The 27,522-nt window shown below is 50.3% G+C and overlaps 1 protein-coding gene and 1 long non-coding RNA gene across 2 annotated transcripts in view; both read left to right on the top strand.

Moving 5' to 3' along the window:
- The window catches only part of GNG7 (G protein subunit gamma 7), a 151,139-nt gene that overhangs the window by 77,082 nt on the left and 46,535 nt on the right, over positions 1–27,522 (top strand). The gene's annotated exons all lie outside the window — the stretch shown is intronic.
- On the top strand, positions 901–12,305 carry LOC309658097. The gene is made up of 2 exons (XR_014262034.1): positions 901–1,014; positions 1,061–12,305. It is a non-coding gene; the product is annotated as an uncharacterized lncRNA (long non-coding RNA).

Below are 27,522 nucleotides of genomic sequence, written 5' to 3' on the forward strand. Positions count from 1 at the left end.
GAGAAGTGGAGAACATGGGGAGAGGTCTCCTTGCCGTGGTTCAGAGGCATGGAGCAGAAAACGTCCAGTTCCTCAAAAAAAGAAACATCCCTCCTGGGAATTCCAGTGGTCCTTTGGCAGTCCAGTGGTTAGAGCTCAGTGCTTTCACTGCCGAGGGTGCAGGTTCAATCCCTGGTCGGGGGACTAAGATCCTACAAGCCGAGCAGTGCGACCAAAAAGAAAAAAGAAAAAAAATGAAACGCCCCTCCCTCTTGAGTTGAGGTCCCCTGTCTGTGAAATGAATCTCCGTGAGGCAAACTCTGAAATTCCTCCCAGCTCTAATGCCCTACAAAAAAACAAAAACAAAAACAGAAAAAATCTGTGAACAATGAATAAAAACAAACTTACGTTACCCTCCCAAATGCAGAAGCTGCATTCTCCAGATAGTTGGGTTTCCTATATTTAGCCGTCACCCCGTCAGCATGAGCCCTGCATAGTTTTGGGCAGCTTCGGGTCCAGGCTCTGCGAACAAGGGCCTGAGTTTGCATTTCCCAGCCTGGGATGGTTGGATTCCTTGGGCTTCTCCAGAGAGCTTCCACTGTCTGCAGCCTGGAGGGGTGGAAAGATCACAGCAGGTCGGCTCTTGGTAGCAGGATGCCCGCCCTGCCCCACCCTTTCGCCCTCGCCAGCCGCCGACCTATGACCTCTCGACGCTTCTGTGCCCAGCGCCTGCCCCAGAGCCCAGGGTCTGGGTTCCAGCCTTGATCTGGCCTGTCCTCCCCGGCTTTACACTTCAGTGGTTACTACTGTCACCCTCTGACCTCATCTGGTTGGTAAATATCAACCGGGCTATAAAAGGCAATTCTGATGGAAGAAAAAGTGGAAAAGAGGAGAGGCGTGGCCTGCTGCCCGGGCTGAGACTGGCTTCTGCTTCGCAGCCTGGCGTCTGGGACTCATTTGATTCCCAGAATACCATCGGTGGTGGCTCATGCTGTTAGTGCCTTGTGCTCAGATGCTCCAGGGCCCTGGCCCCAGGTGTCCCCACAGTCCGCCCGCATGTGCTCCAGGGCCCTGGCCCCAGGTGTCCCCACAGTCCGCCCGCCATCCGCAATCTCCCTTCATCTGCTCGCCGAGTTGGGGGCTGGTGTGGCCTGGGGCCCTCACACAGACTGTTCTTTTCTGCTGATTGCTTCTACCCGAGGCCCAGAGGGAGTAGAGCGAAGCCAGAGCCTGTGGGTGGTTCAGCCTCGGTGAGAATCATGTCTGGGGCCAACAGGCTTCCTTCCGGGGGACGCCTCCAAAACGCTCCTCGCAGCTTCTGCAAGGAGCGGGAAGGACCCTCTGGGATTCCCACCGCCTTTTCTTTTCCTGGCTGGCATCTTGCGGGGGCAGGTGACATCCGCTCTCTTTCTGAAGGTGCCTCTCTTTTCCTGCTGCCCAGCAGTGGGGACACTGGCGGGAGGGCAGGGGCGACAGAGGCGTATACCGCATGGAGGGCCATGAACCTGCAAAACGGCACGGCCCTCAGCGGGACCCCTCCATCGCATCACCTTGGAAACACTGGGCGGTCAGCGGTTGGTCGGATTGAACTGAGGCATGGTGGGTCTGGGGCTACCTACCCACGGCCAAAGTCTTTGGAGACGCAGGGTCCCAGGTGTATCCCGGGACTTGAGCTGCATGTGGTGGACTTGGGCAGGTCTGGTGCCGACTTTGAGCTCGTTTTCCCAGCTGTGAAATGGAGAGGAGACCCTGCAGCAGGTTCTCCCTGGTAGCGTCCCAAGACTAAGCACTCCTGGCCTCTGTCACTCGCATTTTCTCACACGTGTGTGCTGTTTTCCAGCAGTTACGTGGGTCTCATGTCACAACAGATTGAACGCAGAAGCTGGCATGAGAATCCAGCTGTCTTCTGTTCAGACACACACGGAAGAGATTTGCAAAATGCAGCAAACAGCACTGTTCTCCCTAAAAAAAAATATTTTTTTGAAAAGTTGTTACTTGTCATTTAAAAATGTAGTCCTGCTAAAATTTTAGAAATAGTTTTTTTGGGATTTTTTTAACACAAGCTGTCTGGGGTCCTCAATATTTTTTTTAATAGACTATTTTTTAGAGTATTTTAAAATTCACAGCAAAATTAAGAGGAAGTACAGAGTTCCCAGATGCCCCCTGCACCACCACTCATGCACACCCTCCCCAATACCTTTTACTCATCATAATGATGTACATATATGTGGTTTTTCGGACGAGTTCCTCATCCAGAGATAGGATTTGCAAATATTTTCTTCCATTCTGTGGGTTGTCTGTTCACTTTCTTGCTGGTGTCCTTTGAAGCACAAATGCTTTTAACTTTGATGACGTTCCCCCATTTATTTTTTTCTTGTGTCGCTTGTGTTTTTGGTGCCATAGCTAAGAAGGTTTTACCTGTATGTACTTCTTTTTTTGTACTTTTTATTTGTTTTCAAACTAAGCATACTCTTTTTTTAAGTAATTTTATTTTATTTATTTATTTAAAAATATTTTTGGCTACGTTGGGTCTTTGTTGCTGTGCACAGGCTTTCCCTAGTGGCGGCGAGCGGGGGCTACTCTTTGTTGCGGTGCGCAGGCTTCTCATTGCAGTGGCTTCTCTTGTTGCGGAGCACGGACTCTAGGCACACGGGCTTCAACAGTTGTGGCACGTGGGCTCAGTAGTTGTGGTGCGCAGGCTCAGTAGTTGTGGCTTGCGGGCGCAGTAGTTGTGGTGCATGGGCTCAGTAGTTGTGTCTCATGGTCTCAGTAGTTGTGGCATGCAAGCTCAGTAGTTGTGGCACGCAGGCTCAGTAGCTGTGGCTCGCAGGCTCAGTAGTTGTGGCGCACGGGCTCAGTAGTTGTGGCTTGCGGGCTCAGTAGTTGTGGCACGAGGGCTCAGTAGTTGTGGCTCGCGGGCTCTAGAACGCAGGCTCAGTAGTTGTGGCACACAGGCTTAGTTGCTCTGCAGCATGTGGGATCTTCCCGGACCAGGGCTTGAACCCGTGTCCCCTGCATTGGCAGGCGGATTCCCAACCACTGCACCACCAGGGAAGCCCGCCTCATTTGCCTTTAAGGCACATGCTACGGCACATCTCGTCCAGTTCAGTTTCCGTGTCTCCCGTAGCCGCCGGACAGGAGAACTTGGATGTGGGAACCAACCCTTCTGCCTCCAGAGTTGGTGTTCTTAACTGCCATGAGTGTTCCTCTAATTATTATCTTTTAAAAGATTAAAGTTGAGATAAGGCAGAACATCCCGGGGGGCTATCACTCAGTGAGTCCAACATGGCCGTTTTCCCTCCAGTGTCAGAAAAATCTGGGGTACCTTCACCTATATACAGAAGCAGATGGCTTGCATGTAGGGGCCGTGATATTAAAAATAATAGGAAGAGAAGCAGTAATCACACACCACAAGTCTTTTCACCATGAGAGCATCTGGAACAGGGACTGAATGGGAGAGCTTAATTCGGCATCACCCGTCTCACTCCGGGTGCGTCCCCTGTGGGTGCCTTTGCAGAATGGTGGGTGGACTTCCTTTCTGCTTGGTTTACAAAACTTTCCTCATGTTGTATTTTCAGTCCAGCTCACGATCATTGAATTCATGATGCCAAATGCTCAGATAATGAGACTCACCTTAACCCCCCCTCCCCTAAACACAACAAGCTGCTCCCAACTGCAATAATGTGAATTTTTGCAAATTGCACTGTGTTATAAGTGCATTAGGAACATTCATTAAGGGGTCAGCCCAACCTGAAGTCCATGAAAAGGCTGTATGAGACCTTGGAAGGCCTGGAATTCCAAGGAGAAAATGCTGTTTTCAACCTTATTGTGGTCTTGGAGGCCACATTTCGGTTCACTTGTCACTCGTTTTTCTAAACTTCTTGCTTAAGTTTTTGCAAGTCATTTGGAGGCTGCAGATGGAACTTTTTCAAGGGAGACACAGATCGAGAAAAAGGATGTAGTTTATGACTTCTGTGGGTGTCAGCTGGACTTCCCTACATTGCCATGCCTTTTTTCCTGCTCTCTTCCTTTGTGCCTTCACCCATCCACGGCTCCAAGTAGCAAGCACCCCGTGGGGGCGCTGACCGCACAGCCCCAGGAGATGTGGGAGGGGTCGACTGACCTGCCCAGAGCCACGCAGCTGGGGAGTAGGAGTCCCCAGACCAACCTTTAGCAGATGCGCCACAGACGTTCCTTGAGCTGAATCAACTAAGGCCAGTTGCTTGTTCATGTGTCATGAGTTCTTCTAGATCAGGGCTCTCATCTGGGTGAACTGGCCCCCAGGGGACCCTGGGCGATGTCTGGGGCATCTGTGGTTTTCATGACCAGGGTGGGCTCCTGGCACTGAGTGGGCGGGGCCAGGGAGGCTGCTGCACACCCCACAGTGCCCAGGACGCCCCCTCAGAGGATGACCTGGCCCTGAATGTCCATGGTGCTGAGGGGGGGAGCCTTGTTCCTACCCCATGGGGTCTGTGAACAAATGAAGGCACCCGCCTTAAAAATGCAAGAGGCGGGCTTCCCTGGTGGCGCCGTGGTTGAGAATCTGCCTGCCAATGCAGGGGACACGGGTTCGAGCCCTGGTCTGGGAAGATCCCACATGCCGCGGAGCGACTAGGCCCGTGAGCCACAATTACTGAGCCTGCGCGTCTGGAGCCTGTGCTCCGCAACAAGAGAGGCCCGCACACCGCGAGGAAGAGTGGCCCCCGCTCTCCGCAACTAAAGAAAGCCCTCGCACAGAAACGAAGACCCAACACAGCCATAAATAAATAAATAAATAAAATTTTTTTAAAAATGCAAGAGGCAAGGATCCCTGGGGGGTGGGAGCAGGGAGAGGGGAGACCACCACATCCCTTCATTCAAGTGCTTCCGGGTTGCCTCTGAACTTTGACGTTCCAGACCAAACCTGGGTTGACAACCTACTTCACAACCTTAGAGAAATGCCCAAACTTCCCCGAATTTGGGGATTTTGGTACCCCCTGGCATACAGGGCTGCCAAGGGATGAGAGATCGTCCACAAGCTCTGCATCCTGCATTCCGGAGGCCGGCAGGGCAGTGCTGTTTCCGCCAGCACCCCTTGAAATGCTCTCAGAAACCAGACTGGTTTGTTTGGATGAACTGAGGAAGGGCTGGGCCAGTGCAGGATTTATTTTGGTGAAACTGAAACCTCAGATCCCAGCGTAGATTTTCAAGAAGACAGATAATCCCCAAGTCAGCGAGGGAAAGTGCAGCGCTCCCGGGGTGAGCCCAGGACAGCAGGCCGGCCAGCAAAGCACCACGTGGTATTTATGCTTGCGGAGCGAAGAGCAGGGCGCCCTTCCTGCCAGCAGGAGCCAGTGGCATTTGGTTTTTCCAGCCACACGTGGGGCACCCTGCTTCCTGCCTTGTCCTGCTCTCCAGCTCGCAGCCCCACTTCTTCACCAAAACTCAGTGGAACTGTTCCTTAGAAACTCAACTTCCCATTTTTGGAGATGTTTCTTAGAAACTAGACTTCTTTCCAGCTTGCAGTGAAGTGACCTTTTAGTTCAGCTTCAATCTTTTTTTCCTTCATGTAAAAATAAATTTATACAGAAGTGATACTGGCTCAGTATAAATCAGCATTCTCTCAATCTTCTTTTTTCTTTTTTTCATGATCCTTTTTAGACTTCCTTGTCCTAATTGCTTATCAAAAAGAATAATGCTGGCAGTGGATGAAGACATACCATATATCTAAACGCCATGAGTTCATAATGATACTTTTAAAAACCTCTTAATTGTTGAACCCTCCTACACTGTTGGTGGGAATGTAAATTGGTGCAGCCATTATGGAGAACAGTATGGAGATTCCTTAAAAAACTAAAAATAGAGCTATCGTATGATCCAGCAATCCCACTCCTGGGCATATATATCTGGTGAAAACTCTAATTTGAAAAGATACATGCACCCCAATGTTCATTGCAGCGCTATTTACAGTAGCCAAGACATGGAAGCAACCTAAATGTCCATTGACAGATGAATGGACAAAGAAGATGTGGTACATATATACAATGAATATTACTCAGCCATAAAAAGGAATGAAATAATGCCATTTGCAGCAACATGGATGGACCTAGAGGTTATCATACTGAGTGAAGTAAGTCAGACAAAGACAAATGTTATATGCTCTCACTTATATGTGGAATCTAAAAAATAGTACAAATGAACTTATTTACAAAACAGAAACAGACTCACAGACATGGAAAACAAACTTACGGTTACCAAAGGGGAAGTGGTGGGAGGGATAAATTAGGAGTATGGGATTAATAGATACACACCAATAAATATAAAATAGATAAACAACAAGGATTTACTATACAGCACAGGGAACTATATTCACTATCTGGTAATAACCTATAATGGAAGAGAATCTGAAAAAGAATATATATACATATATATAGCTGAATCACTTTGCTGTATGCCTGAAACTAACACAATATTGTAAATCAATTATAGTTCAATTAAAAATCCCTTAATTGTCCACCTTTGGAGGTTGCTCATTATTGGGAAAAATTCAAGTTCTGGTAATCAAAGAGGTGATGAGAAAAAATTCTCCTTATGGAAGACCCATAAAATACTAACAGCACAGGGGCTTCCCTGGTGGCGCAGTGGTTAAGAATCCGCCTGCCAACACAGGGGACACGGGTTCGAGCCCTGGTCTGGGAAGATCCCACATGCCGTGGAGCAACTGAGCCCGTGTGCCACAACTACTGAGCCCACATGCCACAACTACTGAAGCCCGCCCGCCTAGAGCCCGTGATCCACAACAAGAGAAGCCACCGCAATGAGAAGCCCACGCACCGCAACGAAGAGTAGCCCCCGCTCGCCGCAACTAGAGGAAGCCTGCACGCAGCAACGAAGACCCAACACAGCCAAAAATAAATAAATAAATAAATAAATAAAAATTAAAAAAAAAAAGATGTTGGGGGTGTAATAAAGATCACCACAGTTAAAAAAAAAATACTAACAGCACAGGTACACTGTGTATCTGTTTATGTGTTGCCCGTACAGCTGTGCTTCATGCATAAAAAGAGTTAGATTTTTCTCCCCTCCCGGGGAATCGAGTTTCACCCCCTGTCGAGAATGTATTTATAAATAACACAGGCATGAGAAAGTGGAAATCTCCAACCGCAAGCCCTGCTCCCTGGAATTAACCCCCCGTTGAGAGTGTGGGATAGATGGGAATTGACGGTCATTGACACAGGGACAGGGGGCCGAGTGTCCAGTCTAGATTTGCCCACAAATTTTAATTGTGAGTCTTGGGCAAGTTTCTTTGTTTTCCTACATTTCAGCTTCCTCATTTGTTTGGTGGAATAAAAACCATCACAGAGACGTTGTGAGTGTGAAATTGGATCATTTATAGAAAAAGCTAAGTGGAAGGCCAGATGAGAGTAATGTGCTAACTAAATGCTCCCATTTCACCTCTGACTTTTCCTTCTAGACTTTTCCTGTGCACGCACCCATGGAAATGGGGATGTGTGACGACGCCGAGTGCATTGCACATTTGCCATCCCAAGCCTTAGCTGGGAGGATCCCAGGTGGCCTGGGCTGAGAGCACGTCCCTTTGTAGTGACTGGGTTCTGGTAGGTTCCTCAGATGTTTGGGACCACATTTTAGGTTGATTTCTTAGCTCCAGGTTCTAAGCCACTTGGGGTGAGAACAGGACTATGGCTGCCAATCCCCAGGGAAGCCCATAGGCTCAGACGGAGGTGGGCATCTTACTGCACCTCTGCACTGCTGGGTGGACTTTCTGTCTAGTCTCTCTTCCCCTAAGGATGCAGCCCTATGGGGGTCCTGGCCTTTTAAATATATATATATATATATATATATATATATATATATATATATATATATATATATATATAAATATAAATAAACTTTTTATTGTGGTAAAATACACATAACATAACATTTATCATCTTAACCATTTTAAGTATAAAGTTCAGTGGCATTAAGTTCATTCACACTGGGCTTCCCTGGGGGCACAGTGGTTAAGAATCCGCCTGCCAATGCAGGGGACACGGGTTTAAGCCCTGGTCCAGGAAGATCCCACATGCCACAGAGCAATTAAGCCCGTGAGCCACAGCTACTGAGCTTGCGCTCTAGAGCCCACGAGCCACAACTACTGAGCCCACGCGCTACAACTACTGAAGCCCACGCACAGCAACGAAGACCCAGTGCAGCCAAAAATAAATAAAATAAATAAATGTTAAAAACAAATTCATTTACACTGTTGGGCAACCATCCCCACCATCCATCTCCAGAACTTTCTCATGTTCCCAAACCGAAACTCTGTCCCTTTTACGTTTCCTTTCTGATATTTCATTGTTAGAGTAAAGAAATATTGATACAACCAGTTGCTGTATGTTAATCTTGTATCCTGCCTGCTACCTTGCTGAATTCATTTATCAGCTCTAGTAGTTTTTATGTGGAGTCTTTAGGGTTTTCTATACATAGTATCATGTCATCCTCATATAATGACAATTTTACCTCTTCCCTTCCAATGTGGATACCTTCTATTTCTTTTTCGTGTCTGATTGCTGGCGAGGGCTTGCAATACTATATTGAATAGAGGTGGTGAGAGAGGGCATCCTTTTTGCTTGTTCCAGATTTTAGTGGGAAGGCTTTCAGCTTTTCACCGTTGAGTATTATATTGGCTGTGGGTTTTCTGTCCCCGTTAAACACTGATTCTCCATCCCTTCCTCCAGCCCCTGGCCCCCACCATCTACTTCCTGTCTCTGTGGATTTGACTCCTCTAGGGACCTCTTGTGAGTAGAATCAGACAGTATTTGTCCTTCTGTGTCTGGCTTATTTCACTCAGCATCATGTCCTCAGGTTTCATCCACACTGTAGTGTGTGTCAGAATTTCCTCCCTTTTTAAGGCTGAATAATATTCCAATGTTTGGATGGACCACATTTTGTTTTTCTGTTCATCTGTTGATGGACACTTGGGTTGTTTCCACCTTTTGGCTATTGTGAATAATGCTGCTGTGAATACGGGTGTGCAAATCTATGTTTGGGTCCCTGCTGTCAGTACTTTCAGGCATACGCCCAGAAGTGGAATTGCTAGATCATAGGTAATTCTATGTTTAATTTTTCGAGGAAGCTTCATACTGTTTTCCATAGTGGCTGCACCATTCTACATCTCCCCACCAGCCATGCCCAAGGGTTCCAGTATCTCCACGTCCTCACCAATCTTGTTCTTTTCTATTATTGCTTTTTTATTTTTATAACAGCCATCCTAATGGGTGCAAAGGGGTATTTCTTGTGGTTTTGACTGGCAGTTTTCTAATGGTCAGTGCTGTTGAGCATCTTGTCATGTGCTTATTGGCCATTTGTGTATCTTCTTGGGAGAGATGGCCATTCAGGTGCCCATTTTTTAACCAGGTTGTTGTTGGTTTAGTAGGAGGAGTTCTTTATGTATTCTGGATATTAACCCCTTATTGGATATATGATTTGCAAATATTTCCCCCCATTCTGTTGTTTGCCTTTTACTCTATTGGTAATCTCCTCTGATGCACAAAGGGTTTTAATTTTGATGAGGTCCATTTTTTGTTGTTGTTACCTGTGCTTTTGGTGTCATATGTAACAAGTATGTACCCTTCATATACTGGGGTGGAAAGGACACTTTATCCCCTCAGCCTCTCTCCCCAGAATCCATCACCCCAGTCTAACTAGGAGGAAAACATCAGACAAGCCCTAGTAGCGGGACTATTTCACCAAGTTTCTGGGCACCCTTGGCCTGCTCAGGCTGACACATAAAATTAACCATACAACGCCTAAATGTAGCATCTGGTCCTGGGTGGGATCCTATGACAGAGAAAGAACACTGGGGAAATGCTAAGGAAACCTGAATAAATGTGGATTTTAGTTAGTAATAATGTATCGATATTGGTTCATTAATTAAGACAAATTGCCATATAATGCTAGAAATTAACAATAGGGGAAACTCGGTGTGGAGTGCGTGGAAACTCTGTACTATCTTCACGGTTTTTCTGTAAACTGAAAACTATAAATTAGAAAAAGAAAGAGATTATAAACACAATAGCAACACCAAGGTGGCTGAGCCCAGCAGCCAGTCTCTCAGCCTGGCAGCCGACGCACCCCTCCCACCACGCGGGTGTGCAGCCCTCTGGCGTCTTGATTCTCTGCTAGTTTTCTTCCTTTTTGTGAGCCCAGAGTGTTAGTTTTCTTTAATCTGGTATTGCTTGGGCTTTACAGGAAGGGAGACATAGGCAATGCAGTCTGCCTTGTTGCTAGAAACAAGTCCTGTGACAGAAGGAGATCTTTTTCAAAACAAAAACATAACAACTATACATTTCTGCCTTTAACAAAAACTTAACAGTGTATTTTGGCTGTCGCTTTTTGTCAGTACAATAAGTATGCTGTATTTAATTTCCCTAAATTTTATTTTTGCAACACTTGTAGGTTCATAGGAAAATTGAGGGGAAGGTGCAGAGATTCCCCATATGCCACCCCCTTGATGCATTTAAAATTTAGTCATTGACAATGACCTTCCACAAAACTTATACCAATTTAAACTCCCTTCAACGGCACCATTGCCCCCACAGCCTTACCATAATGATTAGTAATTAAATGTAAAAGTTTTGCCAGTCAGTTGTGTGAAAAATGATGTCTCTTTGATGTATTCATATTCATTTATTTGGTCATTAGAGAGATTGATCACCTTTTCCCTCTTTCTTTCTTTCTCTTTTTCTTTCTTTCTTCCTTCCCTCCTTCCTTCCGTTCTTTCTTTCTTTCCTTCTTTCTTTCTTCTGTTTGTATATCTTCAAGGACCTTTATTTTTCCTGAGATTTTCTTCTTATTGATTTGTAGGTGCTCTTTACATGTGATGGGCACTAACACTTTGTCTATTACATATGCTGTGAGTGATTTTTCCAGTTTGTTATCTGTCTTTTTATTGGCTTTATGGCTCTCACGCATCCTGAAGCTCCCAAGTGTAGAAGAGAGTTTCCTTTAGTCATTAGCCCTGGGAAAAACTTTTCCTCTACATTGGTTCTTTAGGTGAATAGCCTTGTCAAGGAGTTGGGAGTGAGAGGAACTCTGGGTCTCATGCTCAGGTCCCCATAATCTCTCCCTTAAAAAAAAATCAATTAACTTTTTTTTTTTCAAATGACAACACACTGAAAAATATAGGAAATAACAAAAAGGCATAAAGAAGAAGCACAAATCATATTATATTTTTCCTCTTAAATGCCACCACTGCTTTTCAGTGTGGCTTCAGAAAAGCAAGGTTTGCCCTGAAGCTCTTCAGGCCTGGTCAGTCCTTGGAGACACAGGTGGTGGGCAGCAGCCCCTCATTCCAGGGCGGTCTGTGGGGTGTGTGGAACGCCAAGGTTGGATCCCGTGTGCATCTCTGGCATCTTATGAGAGAGAGTGGGGCAGAGTGGAGACAGGGTAGAGTTTTGGCACATAGCATGGGCACATAGGAGTATTCCTTACAAATCTTGTAAGAGGTGGCAAGGAGGGCTGATTATTTTTACCCTCCACATCATCGGTTCACAGAGCCTTCTGAGCGAGGCGCACTTGTTTGTGAGTGGAACATGCTGCGGGAGAATTTTCTGCCTTGTCCTCTGAGAGATGTTGCGTTGCTAGGTTATCAAGAGCATCAGGAATCCAGGGAACAGTGTACTAATAAGAACCATGTTTAACTTTGAAAAATAAAATAGGTATTGACATTTTTAAAGGATAAGAATAGTATTGGATCATGGTTTGCAGCTCCTGAATTCTAGTTGCAGTTCTACCGTTGCAAGTGTGTGTGTGTATGGAGGGATAGACAGATGGATGGATGAATAGATGGATAGATGGATGGATGGATGCGTGGATGGATGGATAGATGGATGGAGAGAGAGAGTGACAGTTTTATTGACTATAGTTCACATAATTCTACCATTTCTAAGCCTCAGTTTTCTCATCTATAAAATATGTGAAAATGATCATGCACTAATAGAGTAAAATTGAAAACCACCCTCCTGTTCTCCCTTACCCGTTCTGTTTCTCCCATAGCACCTCTAATCTTTTTGTTTTAATGATGCTCTTAAAAACCAGTGTGTCCGAAAAATTCATTTGGATTAAGGGCCTGACCTCTTGATAATGTTGTTACTTATCATTTATTTTCCAACAGCGTTATGGAGTTAAAATTTATATACTATAGGGAATTCCCTGGTGGTCCAGTGGTTAGGTCTCCTCGCCTCTACTGCAGGGGGCATGGGTTCAATCCTTGGTCGGGGAACTAAGATCCCACAAGCCGCATGGCCAAAAAAAAAAAAAGAAAGAAATTGAAAAACATAAAATGGACATTAAAAAAATTTTATATACTATAAACTTTACCATTTTAAGTGTACAATTCAACAGTTTTTAGTATATTTACAGAATTTACAACCATCACCACCATCTACGTCCAGAACATTCTCATTACCCCCAAAGGAGACCCCGTCCCCATTAACAGTCACCCCCACCCACTCCCCCAGGCCCTGACACCTAATAACCCACTCCCTGTCTCTCTGGATTTGCCTCTTCTGGACGCTTCACGTAAATGGAATCACACGCTACGTAATCTTTTGCGTCTAGCTTCTCAAACTCCGTGTGTTGTGGGCTTCATCCCTGTTGTAGTGTGTGTGCTATGACTTTTTAAAATTTAATTTTAATTTTAATTTTTAAAATTCATTTCATTGAAGTATAGTCAATTTACAATGTTGTGTTAATTTCTACTGTACTGCAAAGTGATTCAGTTATGCATATATGTATACATTTTTTTTCATATTCTTTTCCATTATGGTTTAGCACAAGATGTTGAATATAGTTCCCTGTGCTAAATGGTCATAAACATCATACAGCCCTCCATGCTCAGGGCCGAGGGGCACCAGATCAATGTTTTATTACCCTTCCTGCTCCCATGGCCTGGCTACGGGAGGAGGGGACCAGATTAAGGCAGTAGAGGTGGGAAAGATGCAGGAAGGCCGAGAGGCAGGCGGGAGATCTGAGGAGCCATGTGAGAAGAGGCCTGCCGGGGGGACAGCACGGGGGCCCCATTGTCACACCTAAGCCACCAGGGAGAACGATGGTGCCACACAGCCCAGCGGGGGAGCCTGGAGGAAAAGGGGACCAACTGGAGGAGTTCGTGAGGTGATCAGCCATCTGGGCCACCCTGGTTTGCCGGGGCTGAGGGATTCCCAGGCTGCAGGACTTAGAACGCTCAACCAGACAAGTTGGTCCCCCTGAGTTTGGGGTTCCCACGGAGCAGCCAAGGACAGATGCGTCAGCAGACATTTGGGAGTGAAGGTGGGAGGAGGATGGAGAAGAAATACGGCCCCGACGGGACAACGTTCGCACAGGGCTGGCGTCCGGCTCCAGCTGCCCTCTGTCCCCACCCTGTTCCCGGCCAAGGAATTGGCCCTTTGACCTGCCCTGCCGGGCTCTGGGCAGCTGTTGACTTTCAAAACAAAAACCGAAAACCTCATGACGTGTTTTAAGAGGTCTGTTTACTACCTGTCCCTCTGCAGAGAGCCCGTCATGGCCTTATCTCAGTGGGACTTTCTAATCTGCTGCCCTTCTGGTTGTCCCGAGGGAGTCAATGAGACTGTAAAGGCCAGTCGCAGTTCGGCAGGACCTCCTTGCCCGCCCCCCCAGCCCCTGCCCCATCCCCACCAAGCTCAGGAGAGACTCGTGGCTCCAAGACTAGCTTGGTCTCTCAGCGGCCTGTGGTGCGCTGCACTGCTGCCATGCAGTTTATACCCAGATCTGTCCTCTGCACGCAGAGACACGGTCTTCCTTCTTCCTCTCCCATCTGGATGCCTTTTATTTCGTTTTCTCGCCCAACTGCCCTGACTGGAACTTCCAGTACACATTGAGTAGAAGCGGCGAGAGTGTGCGTCCTTGTGTCCCCCCTGGTGACGGTGGAAAGGCGTGCAGTCTTTTACTGGGAGCATCCTGGTGGCTGTGGGGTTTCCGGGATACCCTGGATCAGGTTGAGGAACTTCCCTTCTTTATTTCTTTATTTATTTGGTTGTGCTGGGTCTTAGTTGCGGCCGGCGGGCTCCTTCGCTGTGGCTTGCATGGAAGTTCCCTTCTATTCCTGGTTTGGTGAGTGTTTTTATGACAGAGGAGCGTAGAAAGATGTCACGTCTTCATCTGCATCATATTGAGGTGATCTTGTGGGTTCTGTCCTTTACTCTGTCGACGGGCTGTTTTATGTGGACTGTCAGATGTTAAACCGACCGTGCATTCCGCCACGTGGCCGTGGGGTAGAATCCTCTTCATATGTCGCTGGGTTCGGTTTGCTAGTATTTTGTGGAGGACCATGGACGTTTGATCGATGCACTGAAGAAGGAATTACGGAGGAGGAAGAGGAGGTGTGGCTGAGAGGTGTAGCATGAGGGGGGGTTGCTCTTGGAACTGTCCTGTGTCTTGACTGTGGTGGGGGGCATGAATCTACACATGCACTAAAGTTACATGACACACACACACATGCGTGCACAGGACACTGGGGACATCTGACTAAGCTCTGTGGGTTGTGTCAGTATCAATTTCCTGGTTGTAACGGACTGAATGTCTGTGTCCCCAAAATCCATATGCTGAAGCCCATGGGATGGTATTTGGAGATGGGGCCTTTGGGAGAGGATTAGGGTTAGGTGAGGTCATTAGGGTGGGGCCCCCATGTAGGATTCGTGTCCTTGTAAGGAGAGGAAGAGAGACCAGAGCTCTCTCTGCCATGTGAGGTCACAGCAGGAAGGCAGCCGACTGCAGGTCAGGACGTGTACCCTCACCAGGAACCAGCCACGCCGGCACCCAGATCTCAGACTCCAGCCTCCAGAACCAGAGAAATGAATGTCTGTGCTTTAAGCCCCCCAGCCTGTGCTATTGTTCCTACAGTCCAAGAGGATGAAGACACTGGTTATGATACTAACTATAGTTACGCGAGATGTTACAACCGGGGGAGGCCGGGGGAAGGGTCCACAGTATTTCCCGCACATGGTTTTTGCAACTTCCTGTGAATCTGTAATGACTACAAAAGTTTTAAAATTTACTTTTTAAAGCAGAAATTAAAAACAAAAAGGACACTGAGTGCAAGAGGGTGGCTAAACCCACACAGGCCAAGCAGCCCCCGTGGGTGGCCCTGGGCCCAGAAAGGGACTGTGTGTGTGGAAGCTTCCACCCAGGACAGTGCAGGGCAGGGCCTCCAGCACGTCCTCTCTGTGAGCTCAGAGAGGCAGCACAAGCTTGGCAGTCCCCTTGCGAAAATGGAGCAGGAGAAGTGCCCGAAGCCTTCGAGCAGAAGAGGACCTGTGATGCTCTCAACACCACCAAGAATTGCCAGCCACCCTGAGGTCAACAGACTTTTCCCATGAAAGGCCAGGTAGCAACTGATTTTGGCTTTGGAGACAAGGAGGTCTCTGTTGCAGCTATCCAGCTCTGCCACGCGGCCTCCAGAAGCTACTCGTAAAGGACTGTGGGCGGCCGTGTTCCAATAAAACTTTATTGACAAAAGCAAGCAGTGGACCAGATGGGGCCTGGGCCATACTTTGCCCACCCCCCGGCTGAATCTGGGCATGAGCACCTTGATGAGAATCACCGTAGTCTCCCCTTTTGCCAGAAGTCGGTGAATAAGCAGCAAGAGCTTCTGCTTCCGTAAGTTCAAGATCGCGGGCACGTGTCCGGGGACCGTTAACTGGATGCAGAGAATGGCAGAGGCCTGCTGCTCCGCGGCCGCAGAGATTGCCTTAGGGGCCTGTGCTGTGAAGTGAAATACATCTCACAGGGACCATCAACCCGTTTGGGGACGGGCCCAGCTTCCTCGTGTGCCTTTGGGGTGTCATGGCTAATACGTTGCTGGTTGTGTCTACCTACCTGTCTACTTTCCTATCTATCTACCCATCTGTCATCTAAGAATCTATGATTGTACATATGTTTCTGTCATCTCTATCTATCTATCTATGATCTATCTATCATCTGTCTATTCATCCATCATCTATCTAAGAATCTATGTATGTATATTTTTTCTATCATCTAGCTAGCTAGCTAGCTACCTACCTACCTACCTACCTACCTACTAGAGAAGCCATGGGTTCACACTGATCCCAATTCCGAGCCCATCCCTCCATGTTCCTTGTCGCCTGCCCCTTTGCATGTTTGCAGACGCTTTCTCCAAGCACAAGAAACAAGTCTCTGAGCATCCCCAGCGTGTTTCCTTTTTTGCTCAAGGACACCACCTTCGGGATCTCACCAGTCTCTCCCCCCGTGTCGGCCCCCACTGCCCAGCACCCCTGCCCTGCCCCGTGGTCCCAGGAAGCACCCTGCCAGCTCAGTGCCCTGGGTGCCAGCGTGGCTCCCCACCCCTTCTCTGCTAGAGGGGGGGCCCCGCCGCCTGTCCCGCCGAGCCAGGAAGCAAAGATGTGGGGCATGGCCTAGACTGTTTGTCCTTCCTAAACATGCATTCAGGAAACAGAGTGAAGTTGCAGAGGAGAGTGGGGAAGTGTGGGCGTTAAGTGTCTGCCTAGCGGGGTGCCGCCACAGGGCTTGATGCTGAGAGCAGTGTGGGGCGGGCACCGAGAAGGAGGAGATGCAGATCTAACCAAGCTTCCCTTCCACGAAATCCTGCAGTGAGGGACCCCATCCTTAGCTGGGGGTGGATCTGCACTTCTGAGTTTTCTGGGAAGGGAAACGCAGCAGCCAGCTTCCCGCAGAGAGGAGCCAACCGGAGCCTGTGGGCCGAGTGCACCCACCCCCGCCAGCCACTCTCTCTGACTCATTGTGTCTTCATGACCTTGTTTCCTTCTGAGCCCAGAGCCCAGCATCAGGCCTCCTCCTCCCTCCCTCTGACCCTGGTGTGTTTAGTCCTGACGATGACCTCATTCATGGTGCTGACCACATTCATGGTGCGTGGCCATCACCTAGCAGAGGTCTTGCCCCAGGCGACTCTGCGCCCCGCAGGGGACACTGGGCAATGTCTGGGGACATCTGTGGTTGTCACGACTGGGGGGCTCCCGGCGTTGAGGGGGTGGGGACCAGGGATGCTGCTCCACACCCCGCAGCGCCCAGGAGGGTCCCCCACAGAGAAGGACCCCGCTGGTCAGCAGGGCTGGGGGTGGGGAGGACCCTGGCTAAGATGAATGCCCTTCCCCCGGGAGACCAGTCATGGGGCTTTGCTAGTGTCTCTGAATTCTGTCTCGTGAGTGACGGCAGATGCTCCTCCTGAGAGCTCCGGGAGGCTGAGACAGCATCATGTTCCTTTCATGCTACAGCGGTTGGCACGATGCTCCTCAAGTTAATAACCTTCTGTGAAACGTACAAGCCCCCAAATGACTCGGCAGCCCACCTGTGCTCCCCTCCCTCCAGGGCGGACTCTCCCCTTCAGCCCCTGGCCGGTCAGTGGTCGTAGCCTGCACAGCCCATTCCCACAGGCCTGGCTCCCTGTTGTCATAACAACCAAAGCCCCTGGCGTTCCCAGGCCCAGGTGCTAGATCCGACAGCTCCCCCAGGTCCCCGGGACTCTCCCAGACCTCAGCCGTGGCTCCGCTGCAGCTGTGATTCTCATCACAGAAATCACCGACCAAGGAGCGTCCATCCATCTGTCTGCCGAGGACCTGGGCAGCATGTCGGCCGTCAGAGCCCTCCCCAGGTAGACGATGTAGCACAGGGGGGTGCAGATGAGATCTAGGGGGCAAGAGAGACCCTGGATCCCATCAGGAAGGGGTTTGGTCCACATCCAGAAGCCCAGGAAGGGTCTGACTGCAGCACCTCCCCGATTTCTTCCTAGGTCTGTGAGTCAGCTGTGGTGAAGCCCCCAGCCCCATGTGGGCCTCACCCAGGGATCCCGAGGTGGCTGAGACAGCTTTGCTCGTCACGACTTGGGGGCTCCTGGCATCCAGTAGGTGGGGGCCAGGCATGCTGCTCTACAGCCCACAGCGCCCCACAGAGAAGGACCCGCCCCGAATGTCCGCAGGGCCGAGGGGGAGACAGACAGGAACACAACAGAGATTTATGGGGTCAGGCTTTGGTCTCAGAAGGATGGCAGCGTGTGGGGAGGACGCAGAGCGGCCGGACCGGAGGTGGGGAACGGCCCTGGAGAACCTACGGATGTTGCAGGACAGCAGCCCGCGGGGGCTGGCGGGACACGGCAACTGGTCTGCTGTGGACAGAGACCAGCGGTCAGGGGTGGGGGGCACGCAGAAAGGAGGGAAGGTTCTTGGAAACAAATACATGGAGGAGACGTGTGCATTTGTGTGGAATATATGTGTGTACGTGCATAAAGTTGTGGCGGGAAATCTGTAAATATCTATCACAATCCGTCTTATCTGTTTATCTATCTTATCTATCCTTTACGTATCATCTATGTATCTTTTTTTTTTTTAATTTTTAAACAATTTTATTTACTTACAATCAGTAAGTTGGGTCTTTTATTGCTGTGTGTGGTCTTTAGCTGCGGTGAGTAGGTGCAACTCTTCCTTGCAGTGCATGGGCTTCTTATTGCGGTGGCTTCTCTTGTTGTGGAGCATGGGCTCCAGGCACGCAGACTTCAGTAGCACACGGGCTCAGTAGTTGTGGCTCGCCGGCTCTAGAGCACAGGCTCAGTAGTTGTGGCGCACGGGCTTAGTTGCTCCGCGGCATGTGGGATCCTCCCGGACCAGGGCTCGAACCCATGTCCCCTGCATTGGCAGGCGGACTCCCAACCACTGCGCCACCAGGGAAGTCCTATGTATCTTTTTTTTAATCTATTTTGTTAACATCTTTATTGGAGTATAATTGCTTTACAATGGTGTGTTAGTTTCTGCTTTATAACAGAGTGAATCAGCTATACATATACATGTATCCCCATATCTCTTCCCTCTTGCATCTCCCTCCCTCCCACCCTCCCTATCCCACCCCTCTAGGTGGTCACAAAGCACCGAGCTGATCTCCCTGTGCTATGCGGCTGCTTCCCACTAGCTAGCTATTTTACATCTGGTAGTGTATATATGTCCATGCCACTCTCTTACTTCGTCCCAGCTTACCCTTCCCCCTCCCTGTGTCCCCATCTATGTATCTTATCTATCATGTATTTATCATCTATTTGTCATCTATTTATTTGTCATCTATCTATAGATCATCTACATATTGACTGATGTCACCTATCTATCATCTCTTTGTCGTATGTATGAAATCTGTCTATTGATCTGTCATCTATTGATGCGTTAACTACCTGTCATCTCTCTGCACACACGTTTTTCAGGGGACCACTGAACAGTGATTTGCAGGCACCACGCCCGTGACCCTGCATGTCTCAGCGAGCACCTGCTGTGACACCCTCACACGTCAGCACAAAACCAGAACCTTATAGCACCTGCTATCCAGCCCAACAGAATTTTCCACATCGCCCCTCGAGCATGTTTTCGGGGCCGGTGGCTGCTGTTCTCTGGGCTCCAGGGCCCTGTCCCGATCCCACGCTGCCTCTGGTGACCACCCTGGCCTCCGTCCATCAGGGAATGGAGTCTGTTTCCTTCCCATGAAAGTGACCCCTTTTCTAGAGCCCGAGAATCTTATGGAACGTCCCACCTTCTGGATTTCTTCTTCCTCCTGTAAAAGAAGGAGAGGGCGGAAGCTGCCCCTCTGTAACCAAGGCAGAAGGAAGGAAGGGCTCAGAAAACACCTTTCCCAGCCCCGACAGAGAACCGGGGTGGCAAAGCTCGGCGTCATCGCACGCTGTGTGAGCTCCTGGGCCGCGTGACAGTCACCACACACGGGCAGCTTACACCAGAGATTTATGTTCTCTCGGGTCTGGAGGCCAGAAGTCAGAAATCAAGGTGTGGCACAATCGCACTCCCTGCGGAGGCTCCAGGGCAGGGTTCTTCCTGCCCCTCCCAGCTCTGGGGTCCCTGACGATCCTCACATCCCTGGGCTTGTGGCCGTATCACTCCAGACTCTGCCCCCATCATCACATGGCCGTCTCCCCGTGTGTCTCCGTGTCCCGATTTCCCTCATCTTCTCAGGACACCAGGGCCACCCCACTCCAGTACGACCTCTTGTTAACTTGATCACGTCCCCAATGACCTTATTTCCTAATAAGGTCTCGCTCACAGATCTGGGGGGTCCAGACATGAACATGCCTTTCTGGGGGGACACAATTCAACCCGCACAGATGCTGACACCACAGGGGGAATGTGTAGGGGCACAGGACCGTTACCCAAAGACGACCTATCACCTGCAGCGGGGAAGGACCCTCGGCAAAGACCCAGCCTCCCCCCGCGGCCCGCCGCACGTGGCTCGAGCTGCCACACAGCCGCCCAGGACCGTGTCACCGAACGCGCTCTGGCTCTCAGACCTTGTTGCAGGAAACTGGGACAGGGTTATGGGCCCACCAGGAAGCACTTGGCCGGCTCTGATTACCTTTTAAATAAACCTTCTCCTTCTTGGATAGTTTTAGATTCACAGACGAGCCACAGACAGGACAGAGTGTGCCCGTCACCCAACCACCTCCGTGTTGGCACCTGACACCGCCTGGCCATCCGTGCATCAGCCTTAATGGGACCCCAGCGTTTATTCGGTTGTCACCTCCTTCCATTAGTGTCCTCTGTCTGTCCCAGGACCCGCGTGATGACAGGCTCCTTGGGGCTGTGACCTTCTCGGACTTCCCTTGTTTTCGATGATTGGGACAGTTTTGAGAAGGACTGGCCGGGAGTTTTGTAGAAAGTCCCTCTCTTAGGGTCTGTCTGGTGTCTTTCTCATGCTCAGGCTGGGGCGATGGCTTTGGGCAGATAGACTGAGGGGGTGAAGGGCCCTCTCTCCAGCACATCCAGGCTTGCGCTGCCGTGTGACTTAGCGCTGTTGGTGACCCCGGCCAGGCCGTGTCCGCCTTCTCCGCCGTGGTGAGGACTTGAGGTCGTGTTTGTTTGGACCCACTTGTAATATTTATTCTGCGTTCCCACTGGGGGGATGGGTGTGCATCCGTTCTCTCTTCTTTCACTTGAGGGAATCTTGGCTCAGCAAAAACCTGGCTCCAGGGTCTGTGTGTCCTTCCCGCCCGCCCCGTCCTCTGTCTTGGCTCACGGACCTGGCGCCCCAGCTCACAGCTTCCCGGCCAGACACGTCACCCCAGCCACCTCCCCATGAGGCCCTTGCTCTGAATTTAGGGGCCTGCTGAGCAGATGGGAGGCTCGGCAGGGAGCTGGCAAGGTGTTCTGGACTGTGGGAAGCGTGAAGCCCTGGCTTCTGCACCAACCGGGGTGGCACAGGGTGCAGGCTGCACCCCCCAGGTCCCTCTCGTGCCATCACCGTGTCCCAGGACACCAGGTCCAACCAACACGTGGTCCACAGTTTGTAAAGTGGTGAAAGGTCGGGTATTTTTAAGTAACTTTTCCCCCACTGTCTATGAAAATGATACTTGCTCATTGTTTAAAATTTTTTTCAAAAAACACACAAAGGTTTACAGAAAAAGAGAGATACTGAGAGTCACTGAACTGTACACTTTAAGAGGGTGAATTTGATGTGCGTGAACATACCCCAAATGAAATTTAAATCTGCTAATTTAAAATTAGCAGAAGTTCACCACTGTTAAAATACCCTCCAGGCTGTCTTTTTCTAACCGTTTGTTTTCAATATAGTTTCAAATTTACCAAGAAGTTGTAAGAATAGGACAAGGAACTCCTTGTACCCTTGATATCCACGTTCGCCGACTGCGTACGTCTGCTTTATTATTCTATTTATAATTCTTTCTCTCCCTGTGTGTGTACGTGTATGTAGACGTGTGTATGCATACATCATACGTAGATAGGTGTGTGTGTGCATATATGTACATACACAGTTATAGGATGTAAACTGTGGTACGTATAGTTATGTGGTTATCCATACACATACCGTTGTATATATATGTAGTTATACATGTATGCAAATCAATTTTTCTGAGCCATTTGGGGCTAAGTTGGAGACATCATGCCCCTTAACCCTTAAATCCCTCAGTGTATCTGTACTAAAAACAAGGACATTCTCTTATGGAACCACAGGACTGTTATCAAAATCTGGAAATTCCACATTGACACGGGTCTCATCTAAGCCACGGTCCACAGTCAAATTCTGTCACTGTCCCCACGTCATCTTTCACAGCCATCCCAGACCCCTCATTGCACCCAGGTGCCCTGGCTTGTCCGCCTCCTTGGATCAAAGGCCAAAAGTAACATTTCATTGTATTACCTACTTTTTTTTTTTAAACAAGTTTCTTTTTTCTTTTTTTAAATTTTATTTATTTGTTTATTTATTTATTTTTGGCTGTGTTGGGTCTTCGTTTCTGTGCGAGGGCTTTCTCTAGTTGCGGCGAGCAGGGGGCCACTCTTCATTGCGGTGCGTGGGCCTCTCACCATCGCGGCCTCTCTTGTTGCGGAGCACAGGCTCCAGACGTGCAGGCTCAGTAGTTGTGGCTCACGGGCCTAGTTGCTCCGCGGCATGTGGGATCTTCCCAGACCAGGACTCGAACCCGTGTCCCCTGCATTGGCAGGCGAATTCTCAACCACTGCGCCACCAGGGAAGCCCTACCTATAATTTTTTGATGACAACAGTTTTAAGTGTTTCATAAAGGTCATTGTAATAGTAATGCTTTTTGTGGATTATCTGTGTCCATTGTTAGCAGTTCATTTGGAAGGTTTTAAGGTCATTTGCAACTTAGAGAAGAGGTGCAGAAACAGTACAGAATTCCCTAATACCCTTCACCCAGCTTCCCTTGGTCCATGTCTCTTCCATGATCACAGAACATTGATCAAAGCTGAGAAATCAGTCTTGCTGCAGTCCTACTGACCAAAGCATGGAACTGATTCGAATTTCAGCGGTTTTTCCATGAATGAACTTTTCCCATTGTCCATCCTATCCACGATCCCACATTCATTAAGTTGGTTTGTTCATCTCTTATTGATTTGTTGGAAATCTTTATATATTAAGGACATCATACCTGTGACAAAATATATCCCATTTTGCCTTTTCATTTTGTTATGGGGAATTAGGAATCCCATAGACCAAAGTCCTAATCCCAGCCAGAGACGGGGGGCAGGTCTCATAGGAACATGCCACGTCCTGCGTTAAGGAGAGTTATGGGAACAAACGTCAGACACCCAGCAGGGCACAGGCCACATGCCAGGCCCTCCACAAACTGTTCCCACACCTTCCCATCCCCCCTAAACATTCGCTGTTCCCCTAGCATGTGTTGAACAAACAGCCACACATGATCGTGTGAAAAACCTCAGGATTTTACCCCACAAAGTTGTGCTGGCCATGAGCCAAATTCATCCATCTGAGCCAACATCTGTTGAGTGAGGAGGAGTGAGTGGGAACTCGCCAGGCACTTGGGGGTGGGGGGTGTGTGTCTTCTGGTCTCCCCCCTGAAGGAGAAAGGACGGTGCCCCAAAAATACGGAGCAGGAAACTCCATCCCTGCAGGGCAGGGCACAAAGCCCCCGGTGCAGCCCGCATCCAGGCTGCAGTCAAACTGCTCAGGGATTTGGCTGCAGGTGTGTCATTGCTGCCTATTCAGGACGCCAGGGATGAACACGCCAGGGATGAGCACGGGGCCAGTTCTCACCCTCCTGCTGTTTGGGAACTCCGCTGATCCCTCCTGGGAGCCCTCCTGGGCAATTTGCAAGTGAGGAAATTGACACCTGACATCCAGGCCGCCCCCTCCCCATCATTCTGTCACCTAGACTGTCCTTTTTTTGTTGTTGTTTTTTTCTCTAGTCTCATTATTAGGGACTTTTTGTCCTTAGGACAAACTCCATTGGGGGCAGGGAGGGGCCAAACCACAGATTAATGACTTGTCAGGCTGGGATTGCTCAAGAAAATACTTCTGATGCGGGGACCGCAGAGAGTGTTCTGCAAGTTTCATGTCAAATCTGCCTCACGGCCTGATATGGGGCTAAAGAGGGGAGAGGAAAGATGGGCCCTCAAGAACTGGGGAGGGGGACTTCCCTGGTGGTCCAGTGGTTAGGACTCCATGCTTCCACTGCAGGGGGCACGGGTTCGATTCCTGGTCGGGGAACTAGGATCCCATGTGCCGTGCGGTGCAGCCCCCCCCAAAAAAAAGAAGAACTGGGGAGGGACACGTGGGCCAGCGAGGGCTCTGCTGTGCAGACAGGGCAGAGGTCATGAGGACCTGGGCTGGGGGCGGGGCGGGGTGGGTAACATCAGCTTTGGTGCTTGGGCCCTGATCTCCCCCGACACGTCCCTCCCATGACTCCCTACATAGCTCATCAGACATTTATTGGGTGTCTGCTTGGGACCAGGTGCTGGGGATGCAAAGATCGCTTAAAGTACTGATGTAGCCTAGTGGCGTGGCTGAAGAGGAAATGGCCCTCAGGCAGGGTGCCCAGGGGAGAGCAAGGCCAGGAAGGCTTCCCGGAGGAGACAGCTGAACTGAGTTTGAAAGAAGGGCAGCCTAGAGGCCATCAGCAGGCCTGTGGGTAGGCCTGGGACTGGGAAGGGGAGTTCAAGAGAAAGTGGAGTCACCTAAGCTGGGAGCATGCCCCCCACCCTCCGAGTGCCATGGGGATGAGCAACTTGCAGAGTTCTCTCTGAGATTCCTCGTTTATAGAATCAGAATCATGTTCTCTCTCCTGCCTCATGGTCCTCGCCAGCTCTGAGGACGATACTTGCTGAGCTTCCTGGGGCTGCCTAGCGCTGCACCAGAAACCTGGGGGCTTAAACTGCAGGGATTTGTCCCCTGCAGTGCTGGAGGCTGAGCGTCCAAGGTCAGGGTGTTGGCAGGGTGGCTCCTTCTGAGGGAGGGACTGTTCTGTGCTCTCCCGGCTTCCGGGGGTGCCGGCAGTCCATGGCGTCTGTTGGTTTATAGAAGCGTCACCCCATCTCTGCCACCGTTGTCACATGGTCTCTCCCTGTGTGCGAGTCTGTGCCCAGATGTCCCCTTTTATAGAACACCATTCGTATTGGATTAGGCCCACCCTACTCCAGTGTGACTTCACCCTGAATAATTACACCTGCAGTGACCCTACTTCCAAGTGTCTTAGTCCAGTCAGGCTGCTGTAACCGAGCTCCAGAGACTGGGGGCTTATTCACAGTAGCGTTTATTCCTCACGGTACTGGAGGCTGGAAAGTCCAAGATCAAAGCACCGGCAGATTCCACATCTCTTGAGAGCTGATTCCTGGTTCACAGTCAGCCGGCTTCTCGCTGTGTCCTCATGTAGCAGAAGGGGCAGGGCGCTCTCCAGGGTCCCTTTATAAGGGCACTGATCTCATTCATGAGGGCCCCACCCTCATGACCTAGGCACCTCCCAAAGGCCCCACCTCCTGATACCATCACATTGGGGGTTAGGATTCAACATAGGAATTTGGGGGGGACTCAATTTAACCCATAACCCCATCCTCACCCATGAGAGCATATAAGGAGCAGGAGCATTACAGCTCAGCAAGCCAGGACAGGTAGTGATGGACTCCAGGGCCTGGGCCCACAGGGCCAGTCGGCGTTAGCACATCCTGGGACGCCAGGCTGCCCGGAGGTCTGAGGAGCACAGCCCCACCACCCAGCCTCCCTGCAGACCACACCAGTTATTATAATGACTTGATTTAAACATGGGGGATCGTTTTTTAAAAATTCTTTTAGAACAATGTGTGTGGCCAGCAGAATAATGGTCCCTAAAGACATCCACGTCCTTATCACCAGAACCTGTGGCCGTGTCACCTCACAGGGCAGAGGGGACTTTGCAGGTGGGGTTAAGTTAAGGCCCCTGAGATGGGGATGACCCTGGATTCCCTGGGAGGCCCAGCGTCATCACAGGGTCCTTATAAGACGGAGGTGGGAGGGTCAGAGGCAGAGAGAGACGGGAGATGCTGCGCTGCTGGCTGTGAGGATGCAGGAGGGGCCGCGAGCCAGGGATGCGGCGCCTCTAGAAGCTGGAGAAGGCGGGAACCGCTGCTCCCCTGGAGCCTCCGGAAGGACCAGCCCTGCCCACGCCTGGATTTTAGGACTTCTGACCTCCAGAACCATGAGAGAATCAGCATGTGCGGCTTTAAGCCACTAATAGGTGGTATTTGTTATGGCCACCCCAGGAAACTCACACACACAGTTACTGAGGAATTGGGACTTATCGACTGTCCTTTGCTTGTTTGGTGACTAGAAAAGCATCCTTTGCCCTCTCTCCCTGGTTCTGTGAGGACCTTCAGATGGGTGGCCTGTCCTTGCCTTCCCTGAGGAGGTGACCAGATGCCCGTCTCCCCTGTTGTCACCACAGACACTTCCAGACCTGCGGACAAACGCTTCCAACACCCCCAGCGGAACCGCTCGTGTGCTCAGGTCCCAGCCCTGGGCCCCACTGTCCGGTTCCTGCCCCATGTCCTCCCTGTGACTTTCCCGCTTTCCCTTCTCCCTGGGCGCCCGGCTCGCAGAACCAGCCCCCGCGGGGTCCCAGGTGAGTCGCCAGCCAGAGCTCTGGGTGCCCACCTGGCCGCCCCTGTGCAGGATCGTGACCCCAGGCCCGGGCGGGCGGGAGGCCTGGGAGCCGCCTCCTTTGCTCTGGTTAACGTGACACGTGTCAGGCGCACCCGGGCAGCCACCTCCCGGGCCTCTGCCTCTGGGCCTGTCCGGGAAGGGGCAGGACCCCAGCAGTAGGGGTCCCTCCAGAGTAGGCAGGCCGTGTGGGCCAGGGTTGGGGGAGAGGAGCGGTTTGCATTCTCGGGATGTTTGTCCGTTTCACCGTCCCTCCCAGCCATTTCCTGGCCCTTCGCAGACAAGCATTGCTGGCGGCCGGCCAGGGCTGGTGGTTTTCCACGCAGGGGGGTCCGTCTGGGTCCACACCCTCAACCCGGGAGGCAGCAGACACGGATTCCAGGCCTTGCTATACCCCTTTCCACACCTAACACCGTGGACACTGGGGCCGGATGATTCCTGGGGGGTGGGGTGGAGACAGGGGTGCCGCTTCTTACCCGTGGCACCCTAACCCAGGACAGGCCCCCAGCAGAGAAGGACCCGGCCCGGCTCGGCAGCGCCAGGGGGTCCGAAGGCACAGCGAACAGGTGCTTCTGCATCCAGCTCCCCCGGATCCTGGAGCACGGAAGCCAAGGCTGCCCTTCACCAAGTGAGCAGTCCTCGGCCTGCAGGGTGGGAGTCTGTTCCCCGCACCCCGAGCACAGTTTCTGTTGAGTTATTCATTCACATTCTGCCTCATTCCACAAAGAATTGAGGTGACCCTCCAATCCAACAGAAAAACACAAATCTCTTTATGAAATCGAGTAGGGGTCGAGTCCCCACGGGGCCGCCCTCGGCGCTCCAGTTCTGGCACCGGCTTCTCCGAGGGTCCCGGGCTCGGGAGGGGCTCGGGCCCAGCTCTGCCTTCAGCTGAATCTCAGTGAGTCTCAGAGCCTCCTCTCTAAAAATCTTCTCTGTGATGTGGTAGTGCTGCTTATGAATACCTTACACTTGGTGTGAGAACACTCTACTTCTCCTTTTGGATTTGTTGATAAATATGAGTATATAGTATATATAATATGCATGCATACGTGTGTAATATATACATACAAATATATAACACATGCAGACAGTATATTACAT

This window comes from Balaenoptera physalus (assembly GCF_965194825.1).
Source record: "Balaenoptera physalus genome assembly, chromosome: 3".
In the NCBI taxonomy this organism is placed as follows: Eukaryota; Metazoa; Chordata; class Mammalia; order Artiodactyla; family Balaenopteridae; genus Balaenoptera; species Balaenoptera physalus.